This window comes from Peromyscus maniculatus, chromosome 6 (genome assembly GCF_049852395.1).
Source record: "Peromyscus maniculatus bairdii isolate BWxNUB_F1_BW_parent chromosome 6, HU_Pman_BW_mat_3.1, whole genome shotgun sequence".
Taxonomy (NCBI): Eukaryota; Metazoa; Chordata; class Mammalia; order Rodentia; family Cricetidae; genus Peromyscus; species Peromyscus maniculatus.
Window position 1 is genome coordinate 133,469,226 of NC_134857.1, and position 16,861 is coordinate 133,486,086.

General features: G+C 45.0%; 1 protein-coding gene across 4 annotated transcripts in view; it reads right to left on the reverse strand.

The window, feature by feature from the left end:
• St6galnac3 (ST6 N-acetylgalactosaminide alpha-2,6-sialyltransferase 3) overlaps positions 1 to 16,861 on the reverse strand; it is a 537,327-nt gene that overhangs the window by 282,791 nt on the left and 237,675 nt on the right. The window lies entirely within an intron of this gene.

Genomic DNA, 16,861 nt, shown 5'->3' on the forward strand with positions numbered 1-16,861 from the left:
CTACCGACACTCAAGACCCATCTGCTGGGTTGGTGAGACAGGCGGGGCTCAGAAGGACAAAAGAATCTGAGCACCATCGTCTTTGAGACTTGCCAGAAGTGATATGGCAAATCTCTTCCTATGGCTAACTCCACCTGCGGCCTCTGAGAAAGACAAGGTTTTGTTGTCCTCAATGTTTACACTCTTTGGGGACGATGGCTCTCAAGGGTTCCCAGAGGCCACAGTTCTGTGAAGGTCCTATATGGGCCACACCTCACAATACTGTCAAGGCCCACAGCCAGATGCCCTCCATCTTGACTCCCTCCCAAGTCCAAACTGAGCTAAGGCCTGGAGATTGGAACTGTAAGCAAATTCCTACAATCAATGTTCTGCCTCAGAACAAATGACTGGACCACACAGAAGTAGCGTGGCCACTGGAGGGGAGCAGCATTCTTATTTGTGGTACTGAATGGAGCCTCTGTGAGGGAATGAGCTAAGGCTTTTCAGAAAGAACAGCCTGAAGTGTCTGGGTGGGAGAAACACCAGTAACTCTGTGATAGGAACCGGCCACCATGTTCGGGGTCTACAGGCCAGTGACACCGGGGTGAAGATGTGACGTGGACAGGGCTCCTTATTGCTGTGGGATGTCTTTCTGTATGCTATGAATATGTGTTACTCCATTGGCTAATAAATAAAGCTACACTGGCCTATGGCAGGGCAGGATAGAGGCAGGTGGGAAATTCAAGAGAGACAGCGAAAGGAGAAAGAAGAGTAAGGGAAGACACCAAACTACCGTCCATGGAGCAACATGTAATGGGACACAGGTAAAGCTACGGAACACGTGGCGATACATAGATTAATAGTTATGGGTTAAGTGATAAGAGCTAGCTAGCAAGAAGCCTGAGCCATAGGCCATATAATTTGCAATTAATACTAAGCCTCTGTGTGATCATTTTATAAGCAGCTGCGGGATCACAGGGCTGGGCAGGACCAGAGAAACTGACAGCTACACCTTATTGATCACAGTTCTCGCTGCAGTGGAAAGCCAGGGCATATGTCACAGCAGGGATAAAGGGTTCTGATCTATGTTTTAAGATCTTTGAGCACATGGTAAGGATAATAAGGACATGGGCTGAGAGACAAGGATGAGCAGGAGATCAGTCTGGAATCTGCATGAAAAGTAATGGTGTGGGGAATTGCAGAGGGACAGGGAGAATCCAGAAAGGTGAAGAGGTAGAATGGGTTGGCAGCTCCAGGGAACATGGATGACGGCTTAGAGAGATTTATCTAGGAACATCCGAGTTCTCTGGCTTGAGAAACTGTGAAGACGACAGTAGAGCTTCCAGGCAAAGAAAAGCCTGGACAGCAACAGAGTGGAGAGAAAACCATTTTGAGCATGTAGCTAATTAAGGTCAGTACTACGCATCCAAACTGGAATGTCAGCAGGCAATGGGAGACACACATCAGAACTCAGGGTAGGTCTCTCCGGCCCAGCCAGGCCTGTTCTACCATAGCGGGTAAACGATCTGTTGAGATGAGCCTCTCAAAAGCCATGCCCCACCCCCACACACATAAATACAAGGCCAGCAAGCCTGTGAAGAAGGGAGAGCCTTAGATCCACCTTCTGCCAGACTCCGAGCCTAAGGTTATTCACGGGCTGAAGTGCGAGGCAAGGAGACGGAAGATTAGCTCGGAGCAGACAAGTGAAGTGGGTCGAGAGCACATCAGCAGCGGAGCGCAGGTGAAGTAGGTTAAGTCTGGAGGGTTTAGTCGGTTTTCCCTGGATCCCATCATGGCTCGAGGTATAAAATTGTACAGAAGGATTTAAAATGATTGAACTGGATGAGGTCACCTAGGAATAAAATATAAAAGGGGCCCGAGCTCCTTAGCAGTTCAGCAATTAGATATTGAGCAGAGGTGAAGCAGCGAGCCAACGGGCCCGGGAGAAGCCAGTCAGGAGAGCGACCGCCACAGGTAGGGGCAGCAATTCACCTTCTTCATCTTATCCTGTGAAGCGGTGACATCCACCTCTGACAGGACCAGACAGTCGGTGTGGTCGGATGGTGAAAGGTAATGTCATCCAAGGACACAGGAGGAACACCGGTCTTGGCAGCACCAGGGTTGCTGATGAAGCAAACAAGGGCACTTCAGAGTTAAGTTGGTGAAGCTCACTGGTGGGACAAATGCCTTGCACACACAGGCTATGGGTTCAATCCTTAGCACCAAGAAACAAGTCCGCTGATGAAACAAATTAAATAGGAAAACACCTAAATAACAAGAAGAAAGAAAGTGGAGAAGGTAAGCAATGGTGCTATTCGACCACCGTGAGATCCATGTTTCTCCTCGTGCCCTTTCTATCTGTGACCCGCTCAGAGTCAGTTTACACTGCCTGGTCCCCTAGTTGTTCCTCCACCCTCGTGAAATCCTAATGTCACAGATAAAACTGCTCAGCTGAGCCTTGACACCCACAGAGGATCAGTTCCAAGACGTCTCATGGATGTCAAAAGCTATAAATGCTCAAATCCCTTGACTAAAATAACATAATGTTTGTGTATAACCTATGTGACCCCTGCTGCAGGCTTTCAACAGTCACTACAGTACCAGGTTCAACAGAAATTCTATGTAAACACTGTCAGACTATATTGGATAGACACAACTTTCTGTTCTTGTCAAATATGTTCAAACCACAGTTGGCTAATTTCTGTTTATGTACTATTGTTTTTGGATGACTGAAAATCATAACACTAAAGATCTTTTGCCTCCCCCCATTTCCAGCCTCCTGAAAATCAATTTTCCCACCCTCTGGATATGACATTCCCATGGTTGGGAACTCATGCATTATAATTATATGCTGTTGCTGCATTTAGATAAAATTGTATGGCTCGCTCATCATTACAGCAGCCATCTAATTTATTGTACAGCTGATATGTTCTTTAGGAATACAACAGAAGATCCCAGGCAAACTGAGATCTATGGTCTTTCTACTCATCCCAAAGTCTGAAAAGAAACGAGCCAATATTAAACATAAAATTGTCCAAACAGGATTCTATTGGACAAATAAATCTGAAACCTGTTTTGCAGAAAAATTGTTAAAGTGGGAAAAAGGAATATATAAATATATGAAGCAAAAGAGAAACAAATCAAAGTTAAAAACTAATATAAAAACATAATCAATAATGGATCTAAAATGCACCTTATAGAATATGAGATACTCTTTATACTAAGAAAATCTATATTAGAAGGTTATTTCCTGGGTATTTGTAGATTTGAAAAAATACTCAATAACAAGGAAACAATAGCTGTAGGAGAATCATGAAACTGATGATGTTATCAACAAAACCTCTCCAAAGGAAATCAAATCAACACATTTCTTTCATAATATTTTCTGTTATACTAAGTTGAGGCAGGGCCAAGCCCCTCTCCCCAGGGTCAAGTGTAGCTAGAGTTTTCCTGCCTTGCCCACAGTCCGGACAAATCTTTGTCACCCGCCAGTCCCACAGCTGCTCAGATCCAACCAAGTAAACACAGAGACTTATATTGCTTACAAACTGTATGGCCACGGCAGGCTTCTTGCTAACTGTTCTTATAGCTTAAATTAGTCCATTTCCATAAATCTATACCTTGCCACATGGCTCGTGGCTTACCGGCATCCTCACATGCTGCTTGTCATGGTGGCGGCTGGCAGTGACTCCTTCTGCCTTCCTGTTCTTTCTTTTCTCCTCTCTGTTAGTCCCGCCTATACCTCCTGCCTAGCCACTGGCCAATCAGTGTTTTATTTATTGACCAATCAGGGCAATTTGACATATAGACCATCCCACAGCAGTCAAGGTTGTGTTGACTTCCCAAGGGAGGCCTTACCCTCTCTGAGGAATGCATTGGGGGTGGGATGGAGGGTGGGATGCGGGAGGTGGGGGGTGGATAGAAGGGGGAGGGGGAACTGAGTTTGGTAAAATGAAAAAAAAACTTTAAAAATTAAATATTTTCTGTCAACAGCAGCAATAAAAAGAAATAAACAAAAATCCTAATAGCTATACATCATGGTGTTTCCAAGATGAACAAAAGAAATACTTCAGTGTATCAAGCCAGCATAAGCCTGATGCTGCCCCTGAAAAGATGCCCAGGAACAAAATCTGTAGCCTGTGTTCACATAAAAATACAGACATGCACCTCCTGAAGATCAACCACAATAATCTGTACGGTGAGTTGTGAGATGCAGGACAAAAATGGCCTTGCTACTCCACAGCCAGTGGTACTCCCAACTTTTTGCTTAGTTTAGTACTTTCCTTAGTCACTGAGCCAAGAATCAGAGAAGAATAGGATGCTGCAAATTCTTGAGGCTATGAAAGTGAAAAATTGTCAGAAACCAAGATGTGTTGAAAAGAGCAGACCCATTTATTAGAACAATAACACTCAGGAGTATCTGCTTCATGTCGGCCCCATTCATCCACACAACAGAACATGAAAACACTAGATTTCATGTTTCAGATGAGATAAAACAATGAGTTTAATACATGATCATAATTTTAACCCATGTTAGAGTTGGAATAATAAAAAGTTAAGCTAGATCCTCTTTTAATAAAGAGGCATCAATAAGCAACATCTATATATTTTCAATAGAGGTACTGAAGAGCAATGTCTACAGTTGGTCAACCAATGGGTAATAGGAAACAAAAGCATGTTTATTTCCTGCCTTTCTTGTCATAAATATAAGACAGGCTTCACATTTACCCATCTTAGGATAATTCCTCTTTGAGCAGGTATCTCACATTGTAGCCCAGGCTATCTTGGAACTTCTGATCCTTCTCCCTCCGCCCCCAAGTGTTGAGATTACTCACAAGAGTGGGGCACCACACCCAATGTTGATGATTATCTTGCTGGACAAGCTACTGTGCTAGAGCTAAGAATTCTGTCGGGTGACTGCTTTCAAATGTGTTACTCAGAGAGCACTCCCACATCCTTATTCATAATCTTCACTATTTTTAGCTATAGCTTTAAAACAATGAAGGCTTAAACATTTCTTTTGAACCTTGTTGTGGTGGTATTGTGTTCCCCAAAATATCATGTACCTTAATAAACTTATCTGGGGTCAGAGAACAGAAAAGCCACTAGTTAGGCAGTGATAGCACACGCCTTTAATCCTAGCATTCCAGAGACAGAAATCCCTCTGGATCTCTGTGAGTTCAAGGCCACATTGGAAACAGCCAAGGATGGTGACTCACGCCTTTAATCCCAGAAAGCCAGCCTTTAATCCCAGAGAGTGGTGGTAGAAAGCAGAAAGATATATAAGGCGTGAGGACCAGAAACTAGAAGCATTTGCATTTGGCTGGTTAAGCATGTGGTTGGTTAAGCTTTAGGCTTTCGAGCAGCAGTTCAGCTGAGACCCATTCCAGATGAGGACTCAGAGGCCTCCAGTCTGAGGAGACAAGACCAGCTGAGGATCCGGCGAGGTGAGATAGCTGTGGCTTGTTCTGTCTCTCTGACCTTCCAGTATTCACCCCAATAACTGGCCTTGGGTTTGATTTTATCAATAAGAACTTTTAAGATTCCTGCTACACCTTGTACTTAATAAATCTTGTACATAAGTTATAAGGACGATTCACTATTTTAGCCTTGTTTTAAAAATCTAACTTTTGAAATGAGTTAGGTTTTATTCTCAGGCTTTTTGTTGGTTTTTTTTTTTTTTAATTTTTACTTCTCTTTTGTTTTGAGACAGGATCTGTGGAACCCAGGCTGATTTGGAACTCATTATATAGCCTAAGATGATCCCAAACTTCTGATCCTCCTGCCTCCTCCTCTCAAGTGCTGAAATTATAGGCATGGATTTTTTTATTGTTAGTTTTTATTTTTATCAAAATGAGATGGATAGGAGGATACACATTATGTGTGCCTTATACCTACACTATTATAATGTAATTTTTAACATTTTGATATAGCTACTTTATCTCTTAATATTTCTATATATGTGTATTTGGTAAGTATTTCAAAACACATTGCAGAATCCATGATCTTTCATAGTGTGTACCATAAACAGAGAAAACTAAGGGTAAAATAGTATTTTTATGGGGCTAGAAAAAAACTCAGCAGTTAAGAGTATTGTTACTCTTCCTGAGGACCCGGGTTCAGTTCCTGATATCCACACCACCTGTAACTCCAGCTTCAGGAGATCTAATGATCTCTTCTGTACTCTGCAGACACCTTCACTCATACATGCATACATACACCCCACACAGACATATAGACACACATAATTAAAATAAAACAAAACTCTTTAAAAATACTGTATAATATTTAGTGCACTTTTAAATCCTGCTTATCAAAACTACATAAATCCAATTCACCATTTTTCAGCTTATATAATCAAGCTACATATAAACCCTGTAAACACTGAGTATGATTCTAGGCCAGAACATTAGCAGGGAAGGAGAGGAAAGCAGGCAAATGTCCTCAGCTGTGGGACCAGGAGAGCCACTCAGAAGTGATGAATAGAAACAGACAACTAAGTCTATCACTGAAATTGATAAATAGAAACAGCAGGAAAACCAAAGCTACAGTATAATTATGTGGCTCTGAGAAGGAAGGTCAGGCTATGTGCTGAGTCTTCCTGTGGTTACAGAGGGGCATCAACAACGTTGAAAACTGATAAACCAATGAACAGCAAAACTAGGAAATAGAGACTTCCTCCTGTATCTTAGTGTCGCATTCCATGGTTTCCATTACGTGCAGCCAAACATGGAGAAAATCATTAAATTACAAATACCATAAACAATTCTCATTTTCTAAATGATGTGCAGATCTAAACAACAGAGAAATCTCGCCTTACCTGGCTCTGTCACACCCAGGATCTGGGCCATTACTTGTCAATCTATCCACGCTGTATATGCACCTTTCTACCAGTCACTCAGCAGCTGTCTCCATTATCAGATCAACTCTCAAGGTATTGTAGTGTAGGACAGTTAATCTTCATTATGAACCTGACTAGATTTGGAATCACCCAGGAGACACACCTCTGAGAGCATCTATGAAGGTGTTTCTAGAGAAGTTTAGCAGAACATGGAAGGATCACCCTAACTGTGGGTGGTATCATCCCATAGACTGGGTCAGGACTGAATCAAAAGGGAAAGGGGAAGCCAACATGACATCACCCTTCATCGCTCTGCTTCCTGAGTCTGGGTGCAATGTGCCCAGCTGCCTCATACTTGGGCCACCACAGCTGGAGCGGCTCGCACCACCACAATGCCTGTGTCATGACAACCACAGCCTCACATTGGGGTCCAGAGCAAACCCTCCCTCTGGTAACATTGCCGAGCTGCTGTCATAGCAACGGCTGAAGGAGCTAAGATCCGGTGTCGGGCTTCACGTTTCCCTCAGTTCTCTGTCCGGTAGTCCCAAAGTACAAGAGCAGAGATGCAGGGAGACACAGGGAAGCAAGCAGGGAAGGGTAGGTGAGCTCGCGTCTACGTGGCCATGACGCCCGACATACAGAAAAGCCACAGTGTGTATCGGCGCTCAGGCTGCTTCAGACCTCACTGTGGATCTTGCCACGTATGCCCACGCACAGGAGGAGACTGCCCTTTACTGGGGGCTCTCCTCTCCAGACATTAATCCAGGTCTTCTCTGCGCATCTCCCTGCAGGTCTTCTATGCCATGTGTACCCTGACAGCCACTCTCCTCCCCTGCGGGGCTTTTCTTCCTCAAGCATCTCACAGCAGTCTCCGAGAGGGCAAAAGGAACAAGCAAAAACAGATGTGAAAACACCCAAAGGGCCACCACAGAAAACCTGCACGCATCTCTGCAGAAGGAAGTCTCAAATGAGTCGTCCTCTGCTGTGGGACCCCACTCCCCATCTTTCGACAAGGGTCTGGCCTTCAACAGTCATACTGTGAGAATGCCACATGGAAAAGAGTGAGAGGGAATTCTACCTTCCCCAAGGCGAAATTAGGTTAGACCAGGGTGGAGTCTCCCTGGGAGTCTCCAGTGAAAGGTTCCCCGGTGGTATTTGACTTATTGAATGAAACATAAGTAGCTGCCAAGGAGTGGCCTCTCTTCTTTAAAAGTGTTAGAGGCCTGGAGAATGCTATTAGGAGAAAACAGAGTAAGTGAGAAAGTGCTTTTCCTTCACTTCCTCTTCACTCTTCGGTCCTTGGCCACACACGTTGGTTTCTTTTGTAAGGATTTAAAGAGAAGCTTAGAACTAATGCCTTTGACTGCTAAACTCCTGCTTCAAACTAGCCATTCTGATGGCCACAACAACTATATGGTACAGCACACTCTTCAGAAGACCTAGTATTGTATGACAGAGTGGAAGGCACATGGTCAGTTTAATGAGTGGGTTAACACACAAAGGCTCAACACGAGCACATTCCGTGGAAGCATGAATGGACAGAAGACTTTTGCACACAAAGCTTCTAGAGACTTCAGAATCTCCCCAGCCATCTTCCACATATGTGCTCATTCTGCTTGCATTGCATAAAACTGGCACCAGCATTTTCAAAATTCTTGGTTTTCAGGAAAGAAAAAAGATTAGAAAAATCTATCACACAAAGGTAATTTCAATTTCTGCAGCCTTGCTGTGTCTTGGGAGATCTCAGTCTCTGGTGATTTGGAAGAGGGGAGGCTCATCCTGGCACAGAGAACCTCAAATTAGAGGGAATAAATGGAGACTTGGCATTGTGCGTGTGGAAGGCTGCCGACTTCTGCTCAGCTGTCTTTTCCACATCAACTCTCATGTGCAAAGGAAATCAGAGTGAACAAGTTGCTGAGAACGATGCTTCCGCATCTGAAATGTACAAAAATCACAGGTGGTCTCGCAGACTAAATTAGACTTTCAGGATAAATCAATAGGGTCAGCAAGTGCATGAGGCAATAAAACTAGACTAGACCAGTCATGGCTAATAATAAGTTATCTCTGCCAATGTAGAAACTTACAAAATAAATAATGGAGGCCATTTTCCGAGTGTATTCTGCATAGGATATTATAATGTGTGGGGGTGCTCTAGGAACAAAATTCCCCTTGTGGTAACTCTGGCTGTCTGAGTTTCTACAGCATAGATTCTGAGCATGGAGAGAGAATCATCTCATTGTACAGCTACTGGCAGAGTTTTCATAGGGTATTCATATCCAGTGTTAACAGATCTCTAAGTTTGCTTCTATTTGTCAAGCTTCTCAAAAATCAAGCAAAAATTACAATCCACTAAACACCATGGATGTGACACCATCAAAGAAAGCACCTCAAAGAAAGCCTCCCAATTAAGATCATGTGATTTAAGGTCACTGAAGTTACAACAGTGTGAGAGCAGACCCATATAGCCATCCTTCTTCACAGTGTGTGTGTGTGTGTGTGTGTGTGTGTGTGTGTGTGTGTGTGTGTGTACATATGTGTTAGGGCATGCATGCATGGAGACCAGAGGTGGAGGTTGGGAGTTGTCCTCTATGGATTGCCCAAACACCCCTCTCCTTTTTGGAAACAAGGTCTCTCACTGAACATGGAGTCATCCATACATCCAGCCATGGAGCCCTCAGGATCCTCCTGTCTCTGCACTACCCAGTGCCAGGGTTACAGGCAGTTGCCACCATGCCTAGCTTTCTGAGTGGGTGCTGGGGATAGAAATTGCCTAGCCAGAGAGCTATCCAAGAGAACTCTTAAAAATTATAAGAATGTTGAAGTGTAGCTCTCTACAACTGATGGCTTCAGACAGGGGTACAGGTGGGTAAGGACTCAGGTTTCTTTAAGGGGTTGGCCACCAGAAGTTTGACCATGCTACAGTTAGTATATGAGTAATACAAATTGGACCAGCTTCTTCTTCTCCTCCTCCTCCTCCTCCTCCTCCTCCTCCTCCTCCTCCTCCTCCTCCTCTTCTTCTTCTTTTCCTTCTTCTTCCTCCTCCTCTCTCTCTTCCTCCTCTTCTTTCTTCTTCCTCCTCCTCCTCTTCTTTCTTCGTCTTCTTCTTTCTTCTTCCTCCTTCTCTCCCTCTTTCTCCTCTTTTTTCTTCTTCCTCTTCTTTTCTTTTCTGTTCTCCTCCTTCCTCCTCCTCTTCTTTCGTCCTCCTCCTCTTCTTCTTCCTCTTCCTCCTCCTCTTCTTCATCTTTTGTTTAGAGAGGATGGGGATTTCAAGGGTGGACCTTGGAGGGCTGGAAAGTGAGTGTGATTGGGGTAGATGATGTGAAATTTCCAAATAATCAATAAAAATATTATGTTGGGAAAAAAAAAGAAATGTAGTTCCTCATGATTGTATAGACAAACACTTGACCAACAAAGCCATCTCCCTGGCCCTTTTCATTTTTGTGTAGTGCTCTACAAATTCTATGAGATAGTCAATAATACATTATAAAACAGGCTTTGAGTTAGATTATTTTTACCAACTCTTGGCAACTATGAGTAGTCAGCACATTTAAGGAAGGCTAAGCTAAACTTGTTCTGTTTTCTTTCTTTTCCTCCCTCCCTCTCCATACATAGGGTATGAGGGGGTATATCTACATCTCCATACATATTCTTAAAATTAGTCTTAAACAAATGTATAGGGACATATGCCAAAGATACATTAGATCCATTTCAAAGGAATCAATAAGACAATAAAGTTAATTTAATAGATGATGGAAGAAGCTGCCACAGGTGAGCAGATGAACAGACAGACAAATGGGAAGGGTAGATGAATGGGTTGCCACACCTGGGCAGATAGACAGATGGACAAATGAAAAGGGTAGATCAATGGGGCAGGAGAGATTTCGGGAAACATCTTTCAAGTTACATATCCAGAAGGCTTAAAGGTCCAGAAGACAGTCAACCCCATGCCTGTGGTTTCCTTGGTACAGTGAAAAGTCCTTTACTTCTGAGTGGATGACAGTCACTTGCATCTTAGTTTTCTGCCTGTTAACATCTGCATTTCATAGGTTGTTGACTGTAATCAATGGTAAATATTAAGCCAAATTAAATCCCATTGTCTGACAGAGTCAGGTAATCTTTAAGTGGGCTTGTTAGACAATGCTCAAGAATGACCAACCATCCTAAGACAGCGAGAGCTTTAGGAAGGAGTGGAGGGAGTGCAGAGAAGGAGGTGAGGTTGTGAGGTCATGGGAAGCAGCTACAACCCATGAGGTTGGCCATCTGCACTCAGCAGATGCCCTTTCTGCCTATCTGCTGTATTGTTGCAGGTGTCTGCATTGTACTATTTGGACCCCACAGTCATCAGAAAAGGAAGCAAATGAACTTCATGGTTTGCTACCCATCCTCAATTATCTCATTACAGAAACACAAACAGACTAATGCAGGTAGATGAAGAATAAACCCGATGAACAAGTAAATCAAAAACTGTTGGCTGTCAGTAACGGGGGTGGGGGTGGGGGTGGGGAGGATAGAGTAATGTAGGCCAAAAGGATGTGGAATACAGGCAGGGAGACAAGGAGACAGGAGAGCTGTATTCAGAAGTGTAATGTGAAAGGCTTCTCTAGGCAACACTGGCTTTCATGCATTCCCAGAACAGCCAGAGGGCAAATTTCCATGTCTGACCTGTGAGATGCAGGAAGGTCTCCCCTGGCTCCTCCGTCTCATTGGTTCCCTCATCCTTTACTGCTACTTGTAAGTGCTTCTCTACCTTAGCATATGTCCACTTCCTTCACATCATTTCAACATTCATGATCCACTCACATTTTTACTGTCTTCTCTTGCATCAACATTATGAGTTCTAGGAGGCCCAGGGCAGGTTTCATCCCATGCCTGGCTCCTGCCCATTGCTTAGTTCCATGTCTGGCATCACAATTCAGATGGATGGATGGATGGATGGATGGATGGATGGATGGATGGATGGATGGATGGATGGATGGATGGACACATGGACGGATGGTGCACCACATGAAGCCAGTTATCAAGGATGCCTTAAAATCCTGTGTAAAGACCCCATTTTTTATGATCACCTTCATGGCAGAATACCAGGAATCCTACATTCCAAGGCATTAGCACACTTTTAGCATTTTCTGAAAATAAAAGGCAAAAACTATCAAAGGGCTTGGGAGATAGAAGCACTCGTGTGGTCCGTCCACATCTCCACTTTGTACTCTGTGGGCTTTTGCTGTAGATCTGGAGCAGAAAGGAGCAGGACAGACATTTCTTCTGACCTTGAGGACAGGGGAGTGGCATGCACAGCAGGGTCCAAAGACAGCCTCTCGCTCTCCATCCTGGATGTGTGCCTGGTTATTTCTGGCTTGGACTACTTTCCAGAACTGTCTAGGATTCACGCTTCCATGCAACGCATAGCACACGGCAACCTGACCCTCTTCTTCTTCTCATTTCTCTACATCTGGAGTTTCCCCTCCTGCTGGTGATCCTTTACTTTCCCTGCCAGCCCCTCCATGCTGAGAGATGCAGCCATTAAGTGGCAGGAGGTACAAAGCAGGCCAGGCAGGCACTTTCCCTGGGAGAGGGGCATGGCTGGAGATGTCCATTTCCCTTTTGTTACTCGGGCTGCAAAGAGAAAGCTGCCCTAGTCCCACCGTTTTGAGGTAGTATGTCTTAGAAATATAACCTTAATTAGTGAGAATCAAATAGTCTATCACAACTCTTTGCACAAAGACAGTTGAGACACTCCATCCATGCCCTTGCCAGGGTCAATATTTCAGTATCCTTTATTAAAAACTAGCCCATTTCCTTGTGTGCCTTTGAAAAGCGTTGCAGAGATGAGATTCCAAATATCCTCACTGCTTCCTTTGGCAGAGCATGGTCCCACCAGGGGACTAACTGTAGGACCAATAGTCCTCCTGGCCAGGCAGGGGCCAAGGTCTTTGAATCATTGATGAGTTCTTCCCTACAACAGTCGTGTGTCCTTCATCAGTGCCCTTGACTTTATCACCCCTAAATGTCCTCTTTACCATGAAAGGGGACATATACCCCGTTGGTATTGTAGGGACCCCCCTTGGACGACAGAGACAATGCTCTCCCATCACTGTCAAACACAGAGCCATCCTTTCTGGGAAAACACTCCCATTCGGCCTCTGTACTCCAGAATCTTTGGACAACAGCTGTTTTTTCTTCACTCAATGTATACTAAAGTACGATCACATAGCCGGCCCACAGATGCACACAGAATCACCACAGCCATGATGACTAATGTTTGTTCCATGCTTTGAAGTTCACCCAAGTCTTAAAGTCTCAGACCAGCCGCAAAGTGCTTATCAACACCAGCACCGTCCCTGGCTGTTGACTCTGCCCTTGCTCCCTGTGGAGATCTCAGTCCTTGTTGTTTTCTCTACCTAGAACACTCTATCTGCATGGCTAGCATTCATCACTTCCCTCTTTCAGGTACCTGCTAACAAGCACGTTAGGGCAGAACCCCTGAACATCGTGGCTCCAGCGGCCTCCATGCTCATCTCTTACCAATCATGAATCTCCTGAGAGTTTTTCAATCTCCTGACACTGAGTTAGAAGAGGAATTTATTCCCCTTTGTCCACACTCTACCCCAAATGCCTTGAATAGACACTCAGAGGACACCTATTTATAATAAATGGTTGCCGGTGAGTAACTCAGCTGGTTTCAGAGTGATCAAGCCTTACTTTACAGCAGGACACCATAGAGGGAAAGTGCTTTGCTCCATGTACAGTTTCCGTTTGCTGCAAACACGCTGGTGTGAAACAGTTGAGTCTTTACCCCAGAGCTACGGAGGGCAGAGACACGAAGTGGGTGATGATGTTACACTGACCCACAGAACTGTTGGCTGTGCCTTTCTGGACACTGCTGGTAAGAACTGGTGTGAATTTTTTGGGGGGAGGGAGGAGACTTTTGTTTGTTTGTTTGCCTTTTCCAGTTTCTAGAAACTTCCAGAATTCATTAGTTAAAGACCTATTCATCCATCTTCAAAACTGGCAGCAATGCCTAGTGGACCCTCCTGGCTCTGATCTCCACTTACACAGACCTGCTTGGCAAATTGAGAACAAACTTCCTTTGACATTGCTCTTGGTTCATCAGTCCTGAAAGACCCCACTTGCCATGAAAGGGAACATGCTCACCGGTTCCAGGGATCAGACTTGAAAGTCTTGAAGAGGATTATTCTGTGTGCCATTCTACACACCTACACACACACACACACACGCACACGCACACGCACACGCGCACGCGCACACACACACACACACACACACACACACGCACACGCACGTAGAACTGATTAGAGAGATCTATCACAGTTATGTCCCCCAACCCCTCGATGATCCACCAAAACACAAAGGAAGGTCCCTGGTTACAGAAGAGCAATCACAGGTGTCCCCGTGTGGTGGTTTGGATAAGAATAGCCCTCAGAGGCACATATGTTTGAGTAGGTAGGGAGTGGCACTATTTGAAAGGATTTGAAAGGATTAGGAGGTGTGGCCTTATTGGCGTGGTATGGCCGTCTTGAAGGAAGTGTGTCACTGTGGTGGGCTTATAGGGTTCAAAAGCCCAAGTCAGGCCCAGTGGCTTCCTCTTCCTGCTGCCTGTGGATCCAGCTAGAGAAGTCTTAGCACCTTCTCCAGTACCAGGTCCCGTATGCCGCCATGCTTCCTGCCATGCTGATAATGGACTAAACCTCTGAAACTGTAAACATCTTCCTTCATAAGAACCATTGTGGTCATGATGTCTCCTCACTGCGATAGAACACTGACTGAGACAGCAGGTCATGCTTGGCCCCTCCTTACTATTCCGCTTCTCTCCCCAATTACAACAACTGTCTCCAGATATTTACAGATGTCTCGTGAGGGGAAAAACCATGGCTCTGAAAAAGCCCACTGTGACAGAGTAAACAGACTTGGCCCACAGCAGGGGACAGGGATGTCAAGTCTCAGAGGCATCACTGTCCAGGAATGTGGCATTCTGGGAGTCTTGTCTTTATCCCCATTTAGGTGCCTGTCATTTACAATACAGGACTCTGGCTGAAAGCATTTGGCTGCACTGAGCATAAAGTGTTTCCCCATCCTGCTGGCAAAACATAATTAACCAGATGACAATGGCTTTCACATGCACACTGATTCCTCTAATTTCCAGTCTCCATTACTAGATAAATCAACAGCAGCATTCTATTCATCAGCAAAAGCGTCCTCTCCTGGCAGACATTTTGTCAAATATATTAATCCTAGAAGAGTAATACTTTCCCTCAGCTTTGCATAGCAATCCACCCATAAATGTGTTAATGGCCAAAGCATCACTGGTGACTCCTGTGTTAATGCCCTACACAGGGCAGTTATTGGTTTTGCTGACTATTAGGCACAATGTAGTCAGAAGCTGGTCCACTGAGGAACATGTGGCTTGGCCCCTTCTAGGAGGAAAGGCTTCCAGTGCTGCTGTAATGGTCCAGACACAAACCACCTTGCAAGCCCTGTGGAAATGACAGAAGGGTATCACTCCACCTCCAGTTCAAGAAAGAAATCCCTACTGCCTATATTTAACTTAGACTGCAAAGTACACAAAAGGGAGCTGGGGGGATAGCGGAGTTGGTAAAGTGTCTGCATACAGTGTAAGGACTCAAGTTCAATTCCCAGAGCCCACACAAAAAAGTGAGAAATGGAGATGCATGCTTCTAATCCCAGTCCTGGGGAGACAGAAATAGGAGGACCTCTGGAGGTCATTGCCAGTCAGCCTAGACTACTTGGTGAGCTTTCACTCCAGGCCAGTGAAAGACCCTGTCTCAACTACAAGACGGACAGCACCCGAGGAAGAATACCCAAGATTTACCTGTGTGGTCTATATGTATGCACACATATGTGCCCGTGCGCCCCAACACACACATGAATCCACAGGAACTTACACACACAAGTACACAAAGACAAGGGTCAAAGCCCCAATGTCTCTCAAGCCTCTGAGGTTCTGGCAGACTCATCAACATTGCTTGGGGCAAGGTTCTGCAAATGTACACATTCCTGGGAACTCTAGTTAAAATGCAGGCTTTAATTAGACAGGCCCGGAAGTTCACATTTCTAACCAGTTAAGAGGCTGCTTTTAAACCCCTTAGCCTTAAGACAGTTCGCGGAGGTCCTCAGAGGCGGCCACTGGAAGGAAACTGCTGACAGCTGTCAGCAGAGACAGGCTGGAAGCTCCAACTCTAGAGCCTTCAGGGCTGCTTGGACCAGTATCTGGCTACTGACCCAGCAGTCGGAGTGCTGGGGCATGCAGGGTGATGGGCTACACTGCCAAGCTGGCTCAGCTTAACCTTGGATTAAGCAACAAGAAGGGACAGATCCAGGAGACCAGCAGGTGAGTCTGGAGGTTAGAAGCTGGGCTCTGCATGGGGACCTTTCAGCCCTCTAGCTGTGAGCAGATGTGAACTGCTGGGGCTGAGAGACCACAGCAGATGCCTGCCCCTGTGGTGCTGAGAAGTGAGCCTTCCTGGTCTGTGCTCTGGCATCACCAGCTCAGCCAGGAGCCCTGGTACTTCCTTCAATCACCCAGCAGAGGTGGAAGGTGGCTGTGGAGTCCCAGCGTAGGACAAGCAAGGTTGGACTGCCGCTCAGCTTCAGGAGGTGTGGTCCTGAAGTCAGTTCTCTGGCTGCTTTCCCTTTGGACCTGGGCCAAGGGGCTCATTTTCCCCTGCTTCACATTGTTCCCGTCAACAACTGTTGACAAATGAGTTCATCCTCATAGTAGGTACGCTGCTTCACACAGGTATTTACCAAGGGGGGGGGGATGTTTCGGCATTTGCTCTTTTTATTTTGGACTACTTAAACTTTTAATGAGTCATTCTCCTTATCAATGTAAAGGACATAACAACTCAATGATTATTTCAGGACATTCTAATGGTCAAAGGATGTGAACATTATAAGTTTCCCAATGTGCTGAGATTCCATCAATGACAAGGGACCAAATGGAATAGTAAGTACTTTGGCTAAAACAAAAGATACTATTTAGAATTAGAGGCTTCTAGACTGCCT